General features: G+C 41.3%; 1 protein-coding gene across 4 annotated transcripts in view; it reads right to left on the minus strand.

The window, feature by feature from the left end:
• Window positions 1-13,600, minus strand: part of GAPVD1 (GTPase activating protein and VPS9 domains 1) — a 74,770-nt gene extending 61,170 nt beyond the window's left edge. For all 4 annotated transcript variants that reach the window (XM_044264910.1, XM_044264907.1, XM_044264909.1 and 1 more), the window contains exon 1: window positions 13,509-13,600. The gene's annotated coding sequence lies outside the window, so the exon portion shown is untranslated. The remainder of the gene's footprint in view (window positions 1-13,508) is intronic.
• Between the last annotated feature and the right edge of the window lie 2,655 nt (window positions 13,601-16,255).

Here is a 16,255-nt window from a genome sequence, read left to right on the forward strand (position 1 = left end):
ATAAAGCCAGAGTGTATCTACATCTCAAGTTAACACTATGCCAGATTTCTTGTTTTGACACCAAAATTCAAGATCCTGCCAAAGTAAATAAAACCCAAACAGATGTCAATCTACCCCCAATACACTACAAATCTTCCACAACTAAAGAAGACAGACTGACCGCAAAAATAATGAAATTCATGCATACCCAACAGCTTATGGGTTAAGCTTGGATTTTATTATGTAACTCCAATGAGAGAATATCAAAATACCTGGACAGCAAATATACATTACTTAGTAAATACTAACGTATCCTTACTTGTTCCAGTTCAAAAACCTTGACTTTTAATTTTTTTTTTATTTTTTTTAAAGATTTTATTTATTTATTTGACAGACAGAGAACATAAGTAGGCAGAGAGGCAGGCAGAGAGAGGAGGAAGCAGGCTCCCTGCTGAGCAGAGAGTCCGATGTGGGGCTCGATCCCAGGACCTTGGGATCATGACCTGAGCTGAAGGCAGAGGCTTTAACCCACTGAGCCACCCAGGCGCCCCAAAAACCTTGACTTTTTAAAGTATTACTTGAAACCATTACTAATGTAACTGGCAATATTAAACAAGATTAGGTTCGAAAGACACTAAGTAAGTTATGGTACACCTCTGCCATAGAATACTACACAATTGTTAAGGAGACAGAAGTACAGAGGTCCATTACCTACCATTACAAGAAAAAAGCACAGTGCAGAACACTATGCATGGTAAGACCCAGAGGCATCTAAAACACAACACTCAAGCAAAACTACCTGGACTCAAATCTCAGCTTTGCCACTCACTAGCTGTGCAACCTTTGGTAATTACTTCTCCTTGCCTCAGTTTTTGCATCTTCAAGTGTATATAAAAGAGAATCCAATTCGTAAGGTATGTTCATACTCTTTCCCACTCTCCCTCCCCCCACAAAACAACAACAAGTTAATATCTGTAAAGCACTATGCAAGCACAAGTGTTAAGTATAATTTCTGGAAAAAAAAGAAAAAGAAAAAATTCCAAAACATATAATATGTGCATGTATATGTGGGGAAGAAAAGCTTTCATTTTTTGCACTTCTTTTTTAAGTTTATATTTATTTTTGTTAGTACTCTCTATACCCAACATGGGGCTCGAACTCACAACCCCAAGATAATAAGCCACATGCTCTTCTGACTGAGAGCGCCAAGGGCCCTTTTTCTGCATTGTTTTTAGTTTTTGTTTGTTTGTTTGTTTGTTTAAGATTTATTTTAGACAGTCGCCTGGGTGGCTCAGTGGGTTAAGCCTCTGCCTTCATCTCAGGGTCCTGGGATTGATTCTCGCATCAGGCTCTCTGCTCAGCAGGGAGCCTGCTTCCCCCGCCCCCCGCCTCTATCTCTGCCTGCTCTCTGCCTACTTGTGATCTCTGTGTGTCAAATAAATAAATAAATAAATAACTTTAAAAAAAAAAAAAAGAGAGAGAGAGAGAATATAATAAAAACTTGGCAGTAAGTAGTGCAATTACTTAAAACACTCGGGACCAAATTCTGTAAACAATTATATATTAACACTGTGAGGGGTGCCTGGGTGGCTCAGTCATTAAATGTCTGCCTTCAGCTCGGTCATGATCCTCCTGGGATCCAGCCCCACATCAGGCTGCCTGCTCAGTGGGAAGCCTGCTTCTCCTTCTCCCACTCCACCGGCATGCGTTCCCTCTCTCGCTGTCTATCAGTCAAATAAATAAATAAAATCTTTTTTTTAAAAAAGTGAAAGTTTTCAAGTGCAACAAAAAGGACAGTACTTCTGGACACAGTTCAACAATAACAAGCTACATACCAATAAGCAGAAGTGCAATGATGTCCTTCGATTTCCCAGAGGCAATAAATTGTGCAAAAATATGCACCCAATCTAGAAATGGGTATCAGGAACTTTCACAATTAGATAAATCTCCATTACTTTAATAGTCTGAAATTAAATACCACCAAATCTAATTTCCTCCTATTTAACAATCTCTAATGACAACTCACTAAGACATATACAAACCAGGAGCTTAAGATAAACCAAATGATTCTTAAAAAACCTAAAATCCTTAGAACCCTCTGAGAAATTTTGAGAGAAAGATTTCACCACCTCACAAGCTTTGAGGAAGCTTTAGTCCCCTGGATAAACACAGCTTCCCCCATGAATACAGTGAGTATACAAAACAACCAAACAGAAGAGCAGAAAGAGAACTTTGAGCTTCAGCTGCATTTTTTTTTTGCTGAGCTGTAATACTGGTAAAGCCTGTTTCAAGATCCAAGAGTTTCAAGAGTCCACCCTAAAAATTAGGGAAGATATATAAACAGCAGGCTGTCATGTTCATTTCATTGCATTTACCAGAATGGTATCTGATAAAATTATAAATATTACCAAACTTCAAGCAACATTATTATCACTGACTGTGTTTTACCTTAAAGGAAACTCTATAAGGTCCCCCCACCCCCGCCCCGATGTGGGCCTCGATCCCAGGACCCTGGGATCATGACCTGAGCTGAAGGAAGTTTTTCAAAAAGAAATCAACTGTTAGGATGCCTCCATAGAACTATGAAAGGCGTAATTTTAACTAGTTTACTTAATGCTTACAAAAACAGAAAGAACTCAATAATTGCTAGTTATTAATGATGCAACAGAAAATCAGAATTCAAGTTGGCCCATTACAACCCTGAATAGTTAGATATTAAAAAACACTTGGGGGGCACCTGGGTGGCTCAGTGGGTTAAGCCGCTGCCTTCGGCTCAGGTCATGATCTCAGGGTCCTGGGATCGAGTCCCGCATCGGGCTCTCTGCTCAGCAGGGAGCCTGCTTCCTCCTCTCTCTCTCTCTCTCTCTGCCTGCCTCTCTGCCTACTTGTGATCTCTCTCTCTGTCAAATAAATAAATAAATAAATCTTTAAAAAAAACACTTGGTTTTAGAGGACTCAAAGACTCCTTGGGTTCTAAAGGAGGTACTAAAGATGAAATAATTCTGCAAAAAGAATTCACCTACTCTTTCTTAAGCTTTTCAATACAGAAATCTGTATTTGTAAACATTTTGCAATTCTGCCTTGTGACTTTTAGATCTAATGTATTTTTGTCGGGTGTCATGATTTATAAATAATGGAAGTAAAATTGACAGCTGGGGTTAAAGTTTTGCATTAGAAAATGAAAGGAGACAGTTCGGAGGGTGTTAAAAATAGATGCATTTGGGGCACCTGTGTGGCTCAGTAAAGTGTCTGCCTTCGCTCAGGTCATGATCCCAGGGGCCGATATCAAGCCCTGCGTTGGGCTCTCTGCACAGCAGGGAGTCTGCGTCTCCCTTTCTCTCACTCCCTCTGCTTCTCCCCTTGCTCCTTCTCTCTCTCTCAAATAAATAAAACCTTAAAAAAAAAAAAAAAAGATGAGTTTAGCCTAAGTCCTAAAAACTTTAAAAATATACATATTTGGATAAAATTAAGACAGCTTAGGAAGATAATTTGACTCTAATTCTGTAAAAAGAGAAAAAGGCTAATATCCCTTAACTAATACTTTTGTCCTTTAAATTTTCCAATTTCAATTCTTTCAAAGACTCATCGAAAATAAACTGAAAACATAAATTAGTAAGTAGAAAAAAAAGGAAGAATGAGCATGTTTGACGACATGCTTCCCGCTAGTCTCTAGTGTGGGTGTACTGGCATTACAACGGAGCAAGACCATGCAAGCACCCTCTCGGACAGACAGATTAATGAGCAGACATCTTGCCTGCTTTTACAGTTACAACAGTGGGCTTAAAGCCTTACATTTTAAAAATGGCATACAAAAAAGTTGTATACAAAGATAATTTTGGCCTGATATATATATATATATAAAATATATACGTATATAAATATATATAAATATATACATAATTATACTACTAGCATTAAGCTATGCTTTTCTTTTAAACATACGCTCAACTATTCATTTATACATATTAAAAATGACAACTCGAAGTATCAACAAATAGTTCAAAATTGGGTTTCAGAGTCTGGCTAGCTCAGCTGGAAGAACATGCAATTCCTCATCTCAGGGTGAGGAGTTTGAGCCCCACACTGGGTGGGGCTCATTACTTAAATAAATAAATTTAAAAAAAGAAAACAAAAAACTGGGTTTCAGCTTAGGAACAATGAAAAACTCCCCTACTGAAAATGTTTTTACAAAGTGCCAATATATATTGAAACATATTCCAAAAAATGAGAAAAATAGAGTAAGCATAAAGAAAGAAATTTTAGTTAACTATAATTTAAAAACAAGAGAGAAGCCTGGCTGGCTCAGTCTGTAGACGATGCAATTCTAAATCTCAGTGTTTTGAGTTGGAGCCCCACACTGGGTGTAAAGCCTAGTTAAAATTTAAAAAAAAAAAAGAAAAAAAAGAAAGGGTGTCTGGGTGGCTCAGTTGGTTATGCAACTGCCTTCAGGTCAGGTCACTATCCTGGAGCCCCAGGATCGAGTCCCACATCGGGCTCCCAGCTCCATGGGGAGTCTGCTTCTCCCTCTGACCTTCTCCCCTCTCATGCTCTCTCTCACACTCTCTCTCAAATAAAAATAAGTAAAATCTTTGGGGCGCTTGTGTGGCTCAGTGGGTTAAAGCCTCTGCCTTAGGCTCAGGCCCTGCATCAGCCTCCCTGCTTAGCAGGGAGCCTTCTTCCCCCTTCTCTCTGCCTACGTGTGATCTCTGTCTCTTGAATAAATAAGTAAAATCTTTAAAAGATAAATAAATAAAATAAAATATTTTTTAAAAATTAAAAAAAAAAAAGAAAAAACAAAAATAAAAACAAAAAATCAAATATCTCAGTACCTGAAGCCTCTTCTAAAATGTATACATGAGGGGCGCCTGGGTGGCTCAGTGGGTTAAAGCCTCTGCCTTCTGCCCAGGTCGTGGTCCCAGGGCCCTGGGATGGAGCCCGCATCATCGGGCTCTCTGCTCAGGAAGGAGCCCGTTTCCTCCTCTCTCTCTGCCTGCCTCTCTCTGCCTACTTGTGATCTCTGTCAAATAAACAAATAAATCTTAAAAAAAAAAAAAAATATATATATATATATATATATATATATATGATACAGAAATTTTTGGTCCTAGTTTCTTTAAAAATGAAAATACCTTAATTAGGATTATTTAAGGAGCCAAAAGCCACAAATAATTATATGCAAACACAAGTTTAGGCAGCTCATAGTGAAAAAATACCTAACTAAAATCCTTCATGCCTATGTAAAGATTAACTCCAGGGAAGGAATTACAGCGAAAAAACAGAAGTTGAAGGGAAAAAAAGTTAATTAACCATTTGAGAAAATTTCTTTCAAGTACTGGTCTTTCCATAGCAAGTAGGAGGGATTCCACTTATTTCAGGCTTTTACAAAAAAATTAAAATTAAAAGAAAAAAATAAATCATACTTTACCTTGAAGAATCCTAAAGTAATGTGTAACCAACTCCACCCAATCAATCCTAAAAAAAATTTTTTTTAATTTTTTTAAATAAAGGGAAAGAGTCTAACTATTAGGAATATATCCACTTTCCCTCTTCTATTTTCTACAATAATTAGGGGTAATTTTTCCAAATGCCATTATGAGGCAGCATCACCTTGTAAGGTGGGAAGCGCTCTGGGTCATCACTGGAAAGCAGCTCACAAACTCACAGCAGAACCAACTGGGTGAAGTGAGAAGTGACAGCATTGTAATAGTGGCCAAGAAGGCACCAGAAGACTAAGGCTTGTTTTGTTTTGTTTTTAAGGATTTTTATTTATTCATTTGACAGACAGAGATCACAAGTAGGCAGAGAGGCAGGCAGACAGAAAGGAGGAAGCAGGCTCCCTGCTGAGCAGAACACGATGCGGGGCTCGACCCCAGGACCCTGGGATCATGACCTAAGCCGAAGGCAGAGACTTGAACCTACTGAGCCACCCAGGTGCCCCTAAGGCTTGTTTTAAAGTCAAGGATGTGGTACCAAGGCAAAACAGAATGCAAGAGAGCTGGAGCACCAAAAGATAACTAGCAATCACTGAACGAAAGGCATGTTCCCGAAGCTTTTCATATGCTCCTGTCATTAGTCAGTCCTATGACCCCCCATTTTACAGACGAGGCATCAGATTTAGAAAAGTCAAATAACTTCCTGCCTAGCCATTCAGCTGTCATGCAGCAGAGAATTATAAAACTACATTTGTTTGGTTTCACAGCCCGCACTCTTCATTTCCCCATGCTGCCTCTCTGGCTCTTCTTCAGAATATTGACTTCAGGTTCCCTGTGAGCAATTTCACTGTAGAGAGCACTAGGAAGGGAGTGATACACCTGCAGGCAAATGATCACATACTATTGCCTGGGTGGCCTCAATTTTTCCGTATTTCTTCATTCCAAGCTACCTTTACAATCCTTCCTCCCATTTTTCCATTTCAGAGATCTAACATACTAGCCAGAATTTAAGAAAGAAAGAAAGAGAGAGAGAGTAAAAAAGACTTGGATATTCTATGTAATTTACAAATTCCTCTTCTTTGTTCCGCTTATTCCTTTGCCTGGAGCCCTTCTCCAACAGCCCTGGAGCCAATTACATCTATGATTTTTAGTCCACCTCAAATGCCACCTCCTTCAAAGAGCATTCCCTGATCTTCCACTCTCCCGTTCAGTGGTAGTATCTCCAATCTAAATCTTCTTTACACTTTATACTGGTACCTCTATATAAACAATTCAGGAGTCTGATAAAGTTTTTTTTAAGATTTTATTTTTATTTATTTGACACACAGAGATCACAAGTAGGCAGAGCAGCAGGCAGAAAAAGAGAAGCAGGCTTCCTGCTGAGCAGAGAACCGGATGCGGGGCTCGATCCCAGGACCCTGGGACCATGACCTGAGCTGAAGGCAGAGGCTTAACACTCTGAGCCACCCAGGCACCTCCTGGAGTCAGATAAAGTTTTAAAATAATCACTCCAGGGCGCCTGGGTGGCTCAGTGGGTTAAGCCGCTGCCTTTGGCTCAGGTCATCATCTCAGGATCCTGGGATGGAGTCCCGCATCGGGCTCTCTGCTCGGCAGGGAGCCTGCTTCCTCCTCTCTCCCTCTCTGCCTGCCTCTCTGCCTACTTGTGATCTCTCTGTCAAATAAATAAATAAAATCTTTAAAAAAATAAAATAATCACTCCAGGGGCGCGTGGGTGGCACAGTTGGTTAAACCTTAGACTCTTGGTTTTGGCTCGGGTTATGGTCTCAGGGTTGTGAGAGCAAGCCCCAGGAATGTGTGGTGGTTTTGGTTTGAGCCTGCTGGGTTGGAATCCTACCTTCCACAGACTGTAGGACTTTGGCAAGTTACTTAACCTCTATGTGTTTCAGTTTCTTCTTGAAGTAGAACCTACTTCATAGGGTAGTTGTGTGGATTTTGCAAGTCAGTGAAAGTAAAGCATCTAGCACGGTGCAAGGCACAATGCAGGAGCAGAATGCATATTAGCCAGACACAGAATATGTGCCCCTTCAGCTGCTGAAGTGTAGCAGAACAACGTACTTTTTCCCCATTTTCTTTATTTACTTTAGAAAGGAGAGGGGGAGTAGAGGGAGGCAGAGGAGAGGGAGAAGGAGAGGGAGAAATAATCTGAAGCGGACTCCGCACTGAGCACAGAGCCCAATATGGGACTTGATCCCATCACAGTGAGATCATGACATAAGCTGGAGACCTAAGCGACCGAGCCACCCATGTGCCCCAGAACAAGTTACTTTATGGACAGAATGCCGTGTGCACAGTGGTCACTCAAACATTTATTAGTGCTCTGTAAACAATTTCACATTAGACCCTGAAACTTTCATATTTTGATATAAAAATATTTGTTATGTTTGATATTTCGATATAGAAGACAGGCTGAAGAGTGAGAAATGAATAAATACTGAGCGTAAACTCCTGAGTATAGCCCCAACACATATTCCATGTATTACTCTGTGTGCAGGTGTGAAGGTCTATTTTGTTAAACCAGTGCTGTTTTCTTCAAAGATTGATTTATTTGAGAGAGAGAGAGACAGCAGAAGCAAGCACGGGGTCAGGGGGAGCAGAGGGAGAGAGAAACTCAAGCAGACTCCATACTGAGCATGAGCCCATCACTCAGCTGGGTCTCCTAACCCTGATATCATGACCTGAGCCAAAACAAAGAGTTGGACACTTAACCAACTGGGCCATCCACGTGCCCCTAAATCAGTACTGTTCAAAACAAACATAATGTGGGGACACCTGGGTGGCTCAGTCAGTTGAGTGTCTGCCTTCGGCTCAGGTCATGATCCCAGGATCCTGGGATTGAGCCTCGCATCAGGCACTTGGCTCAGTGATGGCCTGCTTCTCCCTCTCCCTCTGCCTCCTCCCTGCTCTCATGTTCTGTCTCTATCTCTCTCTCTCAAATAAATGAAATCTTTTTAAAAAGGGAAAAAAATATTTTTTACATTAAAAAATAATAATAAAAGGGGGCACATGATAATAATAAATAAATAATATATAAATAAATAATAATAAAAGGCACCTGGGTGGCTTGGTTGGTTGAGCGTCAAATTTTTGATTTTGGCTTAGGTACTGATCTTGAGGTTGTGGGATTGAGCCCCATGTTGGGCTCCATGCTTAGTGGGGGAGTCTGCTTGAAATACCTCCCTCACCCCCTCCTCCCATTCACACAAGTGCACACTCTCTCTCTCTAAAAAAAAATCATAAAAAAAAATCACTTTACTGATTACTTATTAATTACAAAGGAAAAATGCCCCTTTACAATATAAATCTAGTAGATACTACTTTATTCAAATAACCAAACTTACATCAATAATGAAATTGACATCTAGTGCCTCTGATGTTACACACTTGAGACCTAAAATCAACTACACAGCATTCCAACCAAAAATGTTTATCCTGAATCTGATCATGCAGAGACAATCAGACAAATCCAAATTGAGGGGCATCCTACAAAACAACTCATTTGGATACTTACTACCATGAAAAACATCCTCCACCCTGCCCCTCCAAAAGACTGGAAAACCAGTCCAGATTCAAGCAGACAACTAAATGCAATGCAAGCCCCTTAAATGCATCTTGGATCAAACACAAAACCAAGGATCTAGGGACAGTATTGGGACTATTGGGGAAATTTGAATAGGTACTATATATTAAAGAAAAATATTATATCCATGTTAAATTTCTTGAGGGTGACAACTGAATTGCAATTATGTGGAAGAAAGTGTTTGTTCTTGGGAAATACATACCCGTACTTAGAGGGTAAAGTGTCCTGATGGTATCTATACCTAACTCGCAAGTGGTTCAGGAAGAAATGTATCTACTAGTGCATAAAGCAAGCATAGCAAAACGTTAACAACTATGGAATCTAGGTAAGGAGTACAAGGGTATTATTATACTACTGTTACAACTCCTCTGTAGGCTTATAATTTTTCAAAGAGTTGGGAAACAATACTTAAAAGTTATGGATTCAGGGGTGCCTGGTTGGCTCAGTAAGAAGATCACGCAACTCCTGATCTCAGGGTCGAGAGCTCAAGCCCCACGTGAGCATAGAAATTACTTTTTAAAAAAAGTTATGGGGGCTCCTGGGTGGCTCAGTGGGTTAAAGCTTCTGCCTTTGGCTCAGGTCATGATCCCAGAGTCCTGGAATCCAGCTCTGCATAGGGTTCTCTGCTCAGCGGGAAGCCTGCCTCCCTTCCTACTTGTGTTCTCTGTCAAATAAATAAATAAAATCTTAAAAAAAAAAAAAGTTATGGATTCAAAGCAAAATCAACAGAAAATAGGAATAGGTGCAAAGATGACTTAGCACTTGTATTAGAATTAATTGTTAACATCATCATAATTGCTTTTAGTATTTAAAGAAAACTTACGATATCATCCCCTTTGCACCACCTCCACCCATTCTTATTGCTTTCCAGAAACTGTGAAATTATGAGGTAGGGTATGCCCATTTTCAACTTTACTAAATAACTGCAAATGCTGTCTCTTGAGGCAGCTATACCCATTTAAATTCCTACATTGTTTAGAATCTGTCCTACATAGAAATTGTCCTACAGCAGTTTCTAAATTACCATTTTCAGTGACATCTTCACTAACTTTGATACTGTCAGACATTAAAAAATTTTTTTATCAATCTCATGTCAAAAATTCAGTGTCATTTATACCAACCTAGGATCACAAAGTAAAAGAACCTTAACAAAATAAGAACTTCATCAACAGACCCTTCCTTTTATCACATCACTGTAAGATATTCAGGATAATCAAACCTACATGGCAGCATGTACTAAGAATGATCAGTTCCCATTAGAAACCAAATGCCCATGATAGCAGGGCATAATGTTTGGGAAATAATTTGTCTTTTAAAAATGTAAGATGAAAAGGTTCAAATTCAACCGGCATACATGATACTATCTGTAAGACTTTTTTTTTTTTTTTTTTTTTTTAGATTTTATTTATTTATTTGACAGAGAGCGAGATCACAAGTAGGCAGAGAGGCAGGCAGAGATAGAGGGGGAAGCAGGCTCCCTGCCGAGCAGAGAACCCAATTCGGGGCTTGATCCCAGGACCCTGGGATCATGACCTGAGACAAAGGCAGAGGATTAACCCACTGAGCCACCCAGGCACCCGATCTGTAAGATTTTTAAAATAGATATTTTATTCCTAGAAATAAATAACCTAGGTCTTATAATTTAACTCATTTACTCATTCATCAAGTATTTACTGAGTACCTGTTATGTGCCAGCCACTATTCCAGCACTGTGGCAAAGACAAAATCACTATTCTCACAGACCTAACATTCTAATGAGGAGGCAAAAATTTTAAAACCAATTTACAAATAATATGGTATCAGATAAATACATGCTATTAAAAAAAATAAAGGGGCAGGGAACAAAGAATGATAAGGGAGGCAGCATAAGGACACAGAAAGTACCAGGCAATATCTCTCCAAGGCACTGATTTTGTCGTATGGTGTGTTCAATTCAGAATAAACTATTTCAGCACCAATATCTTTTCATAAAATACTCTTCTTCACTCTTCCATACCCCGCTTTATTTTTTCCAGGAAAAAAAAAAAAAGTTTGCTGCAATGGTTTTCCCACTATTGCTATTATTTTAGAGGAAAAAAAATCTCACACAAGGTATTGACAGGTGTTTTACAAACAGCTGCAAATTTCAAGTCCCACATATTCTAAAGAAATGTCAACAGTGATCTGTCAGTGAGAAGTCTGATGCTAAAATGAAGCTGAACTGTAAGAATTTAAAATGGGATTTTGAGAAAATGATTTACCAATTCTCCCAACTCTATCGCCTACACGTTTACTTTTTATCATATATGAAAAGAATAACAGCAATAGGAAATATATCTGAAGAGAGATCATGTGATTTTTACTTAAAGATTAAAAAAAATTAGAATATCCCCCTCTTTGGGGCACCTGAGTGGCTCAGGTCATGATACCCAGGTCCTGGGATCAACCCCCACATGGAGACCCACTTCCGCCCAACTCCCTGCTCAAAGGGAAGTCTGCTTCTTCCTCTGCCCCTCCCCCCAAACTCATTTTGTCTCTCTCCCCCTCAGATGAATAAAATCTTTAAAAAAAAAAAAAAAAGAGTATCTCCCTCTTTAAAAGCCACACTACCTATATGATTTGAAGAAAACCAGCACACATTAAAATTTCTTTTCACAGGCTTACACAAGAGCTTAGAAGGCTTCTACCACTTAGAACTAGGCGGTGCCTTCCTACAAAAATCTAAGAGCCAAAGTATTCACTTCCCTTTTTTCCTCAGACTATTTTGCTGATTCCCCAGTACACTGAATGAAGTATCTACAGTCTATCTTTCAAAATTATTATTCTGACTCAGCCAAATCTTCTTTTACTTCTGTGTACAAAATTCCCTCTTTATCTATACTATAATCCTATCTGCTTTGCCTTCTTCCTTAAAAAAAAAAAGTTTAAAAAAAAAGATTCAAATATCTTTCAGGCCAATTTATAGATCACCAAACACTTACTTCTACCTCAGGAGTTCTTCATCTTTTTTGTACCACGGATCTTTTTGGTAGTCTGATGAAGCCTATGGACTTTCAGATTTTGATTTTGATTTTATTGATTTGATTATAACCTCAACACGCAACGTGGGGACTGAACTCACAGCCCCGAGATCAAGAGTTGCACACTCTACTGACTAAGCCAACCAGGCACCCCTCAGATTGCTTTTAAATAACTAAATATATGAAATCATGAAAGAAACCAATTATATGGAACAGTTATTTAAAAATCATGACTTGTTAATATATGTGTGGCTTTATCATCACATTAAATAACAAGATCTAACAGTGTATCTAATAATGCTATAAATTCAAAAAATATAAGCATAAATGATATTGAGAGATCTGCAAAAACTGTAAACATGATACAAAAATATTTATAATTTTTATTGGTGACAAAGTCACAGGTATTGTAAATTCCACTGCCTACGTTCATAATTGAAAGAACTAAAAATTAGTTCCCAGGTAATAAAAATAGATGTGATTTTATCCCTATTCTACTTCAAAAATCCCGTATAAAAATCCACCAAATGGTAAAATCCCAGGTTAAAATCCTTTCTAGTTCAAAGCTGTGCTCAAACTAACTTCTGTCACAATTTTGTTTTTTAAGATTTTATTTATTTATTTGACAGACAGATATCACAAGTAGGCAGAGAGGCAGGCAGAGAGAGAGAGGAGGAAGCAGGCTCCACGCCAAGCAGAGAGCCCGATGTGGGGCTCGATCCCAGGACCCCGGGATCATGACCTGAGCCGAAGGCAGAGGCTTTAACCCACTGAGCCACCCAGGCGCCCCTGTCACAGATTTTAAAATAAAAAAGATTCCTCCCTTGGCCTAGCTCTCATCTGAACATATCACCATGCCTGTTTTCCCACAGACTTATACACAGAACACTGTTTATTTCTATGGTTTGCCCAGCCAGCACCCATTTAAATTTGACAGTCAATAAAAGGTGAAGTTGAAGAAAAGGAGATGGAAGCACCCACCAGTCTCTCACTTCCAAGACATCCAACAGCAAGTAGAAAGATGCCAAGTATACTGGGTGTGTGTTTTTCGAAGCCGGGCTGCCCCTAGACCCAGGAGTCCAGCTTGTCAGGAATCCCCGAGGCTGACACCTTCACCAGCGGCACTCAGAAGATAGTCCACCTCCCTCTCGCCTCCTGTGCTCAGTTCTCCACCTGCCAGGTCGCTCGCCTGCGGCTCCCACCCAAAGCCGCCCGCCGTTCTTCGGTCCGTCCCCATCCCATCCCCCACGCGTCCCTCCCTCCCGTCTGCCCCAGGCCGCCCTGGCCCGCGGGCGCCGCCACATCTGTCCCCTGGGCCTAACCGTGTGTCCCCCTACCCCTACTTCCACCGACACGGGAGGGAAGGGCCCAGGGCCCAGGGGTCATCTGCACCGAGTGGCCCGGCCATTAGGCGCAGGCTGCGGCCCTAGGCCAGACCAGACCGGCCGCCAGGCAGCGAGCCGCGCACTCCGCGCGACTTAACCGGAGACGCGCACTCACCACGGGGATCACACGAAGGAGGGCACCCAGGTTTCGCCGCACCGCCACTCGGCCTCGGAACCGTCGCCGTCGCCGCGAACTGCTACCGCCGCTGCCGCCGCCGCCGCCGCCGCCACTACTAGCTAGCTGGCTTCCCTGCGTCCTGCGGCGGCGCTGCCGCCACGCCATGGCGCGTGCGCGGCGCCGCGGGGGCCCCTGGGACTGGTGGTTCGCGCGGGCGGCCAAAGCGGCCCCTCGGTTTTACCCACACGGTCGGCCACCGGCTGGAGCGTTCGGGGGCGTCTGCGGTACCGCGAAGCGCCTTCCGGAAAACCGTTCCTCAACTGGCCCGCGACGTCGCTTCTGCACAGGTTGCTGCTGGGTGTGAAAAACACGCCTGTGCAAGTCCGTGTGAAGTAAAAGAATTTAGAACATTAACATCTTAGGTTACAAGTGTCACTTGCCCCGGACACATGACTCGACTCACACGCGCGCGAACGCACAGACACACCACCTCCACCTTTCTGTTAAAAGTTTTGCAAGTGGGGGCGCCTGGGTGGCTTAGTGGGTTAAGCCACTGCCTTCGGCTCGGGTCATGATCTCAGGGTCCTGGGATCGAGTCCCACATCGGGCTCTCTGCTCGACAGGGAGCCTGCTTCCTCCTCTCTCTCTCTCTGCCTGCCTCTCTGCCTACTTGTGATCTCTCTGTCAAATAAATAAATAAAATCTTTAAAAAAAAAAAAAGTTTTGCAAGTGGCCTTCAATGGTATCAGGATTTTCAGTTTTAAACCTGATTTCCCAGTCCTCGTTTTATCCTTTTACCTACTGTGAATTTGACCATACAGTTTTTTAAGTTGGCTGATTTATCTGATAAAATTTTATTTTACAAAAATAACTCAGCTATATTCAAACATCAAGTTACCGGAGCTGAACAGTCATAGAAACTTTAGAATTGGAAGACACGTTATAGGTTATTAGTCTAACTTCTGCCCAGGCAGGAATTCGCTCTTGTACATTCCATGCAATGATCTTCCAACTTTCTCTCTTTTTTTTTTTTTTTTTAAGATTTTATTTATTCATTTGAGAGAGAGGGAGCAGGAGCAGGGGCCAGAGGAGAAAGAGAAACGGACTCCCCGCTGAGCCAGGAGCCGACCTGGAGCTCCATCCCAGTCCAGGGAGATCATGACCCCACCCAAGCACAGACACTTAACAGTCTGAGCCACCCGGGCACCCCCTCTTCCAACTTCTATTTCCACAGTTCCAATTTCAGGGAGCTATCTCAAGTGAGATAGCCCGCTCCACTGTTGGACAGCTCTAAAAGTTAGAAAGTTCTGCCTTGGGTGAAATCGGCTTCCCTTTTACCTCCTTCCAGTGCTAGAAGTTCTGATGTCTGGAGCAATATACAATGTTTTCCATTTTACAGCCTTTCAAAAAACTGAAAACAACGATTTTATCCTCCATCACTGGGACTCTCCAGGCAAAAAAAGGAAAAAAAGAAGTAATATTCAGTTTTCCAACTATTTCAAATGTGAATCAGCTCCCACACTGCTTTCCATTTAGTCATCCTCCTTGATGTATTACACTTAAAAATTTGTCAAAATTTGCTATTTATTGCCTCATTTTATTAGCATGACTTCATTCTCCAGTTAGCTGGTCAGGTATTATGACTATCATATTTTCATTCAACTGGTTCAGGAATTCAGTTGAAAGACTACTTACAAGCTCTGTTGTCAAGTATTGCCCAAAGGACCATGAGGGTAACTCACACAGATTAAGGATCATAATAATAAGCTAAGGTATAAAGCTGTATGAGACCCCCTGAGAAAGTTTTCATCGAGTTGAGGGGCCATGACTGTAAGAAGATGATAGTTGGGAGTTACTGGATGGCTGGATTTTAAGAAGGAAGATGGCACGTCAGGATTGCTAAGGAAGAACCCAGCCTGAGCAAAACCTGAACACATTCAAGGTTTGCTTTCACTTAACACTGAGTACTCTAGATGGGCTTGGAGCACACTTGCCATGGGAGAGAGAAAGAAAGGACCCTAAAAGTTGCAAAAAGCTCCTGAGGGTTGTAGAAAGAGCACTGGGATGGTCAATCATTCTGAACCCTACTCTGCCATCTATAAATCAGTTTTCCATTTTTAGGCAGTTTTCCATTTCCCCCCCCACAGCACACCCCAGGAACACAACCCCCACATTAGAACAATGGATCACTACAACAGTAATTCTTTTTTTAAAAAAGGATTTTATTTATTTGAGAGAGAGAGAGAGAGAGATGGTGAGCCTGAGCGGGGGGAGGAGCCAAGGGAGAGGAAGCAGCAGATTTCTGGCTGAGCAGGGATCGGGATGTGGGGCCTGATCCCAAGACCCTGGGATCATGACCTGAGCCGAAGGCAGATATTTAACCGACTGAGCCACCCAGGTGCCTCTACAACAGTAATTCTTGTGGAATATATGGCAGGTGGTATTCTCAACATCTTTTACGCATAGAGAAATGAACTCAAGAGGTGAACAGATGCTCAAAATCAATAAATAGTAACCTCGGAGGGCACAGAACCCCATCTTATTTACCACTGTCCCTCTGGAACCTGGCATACCAGCTATGATGTAATACATATTTTTGTACCTTTTTTTAAAATGAATGAGATGAATAAAGAGTGAACCCTGCCTAAAGCTCTTTCCACTATGCCTCTCAGCCTTCCCTGATATACACGGACATTAAGTTACATATTTGTAGTTATGAAATTCATACTGATCTTGATTAGAAC

The sequence above is a fragment of the Neovison vison genome, chromosome 9 (genome assembly GCF_020171115.1).
Source record: "Neovison vison isolate M4711 chromosome 9, ASM_NN_V1, whole genome shotgun sequence".
Classification (NCBI taxonomy): Eukaryota; Metazoa; Chordata; class Mammalia; order Carnivora; family Mustelidae; genus Neogale; species Neogale vison.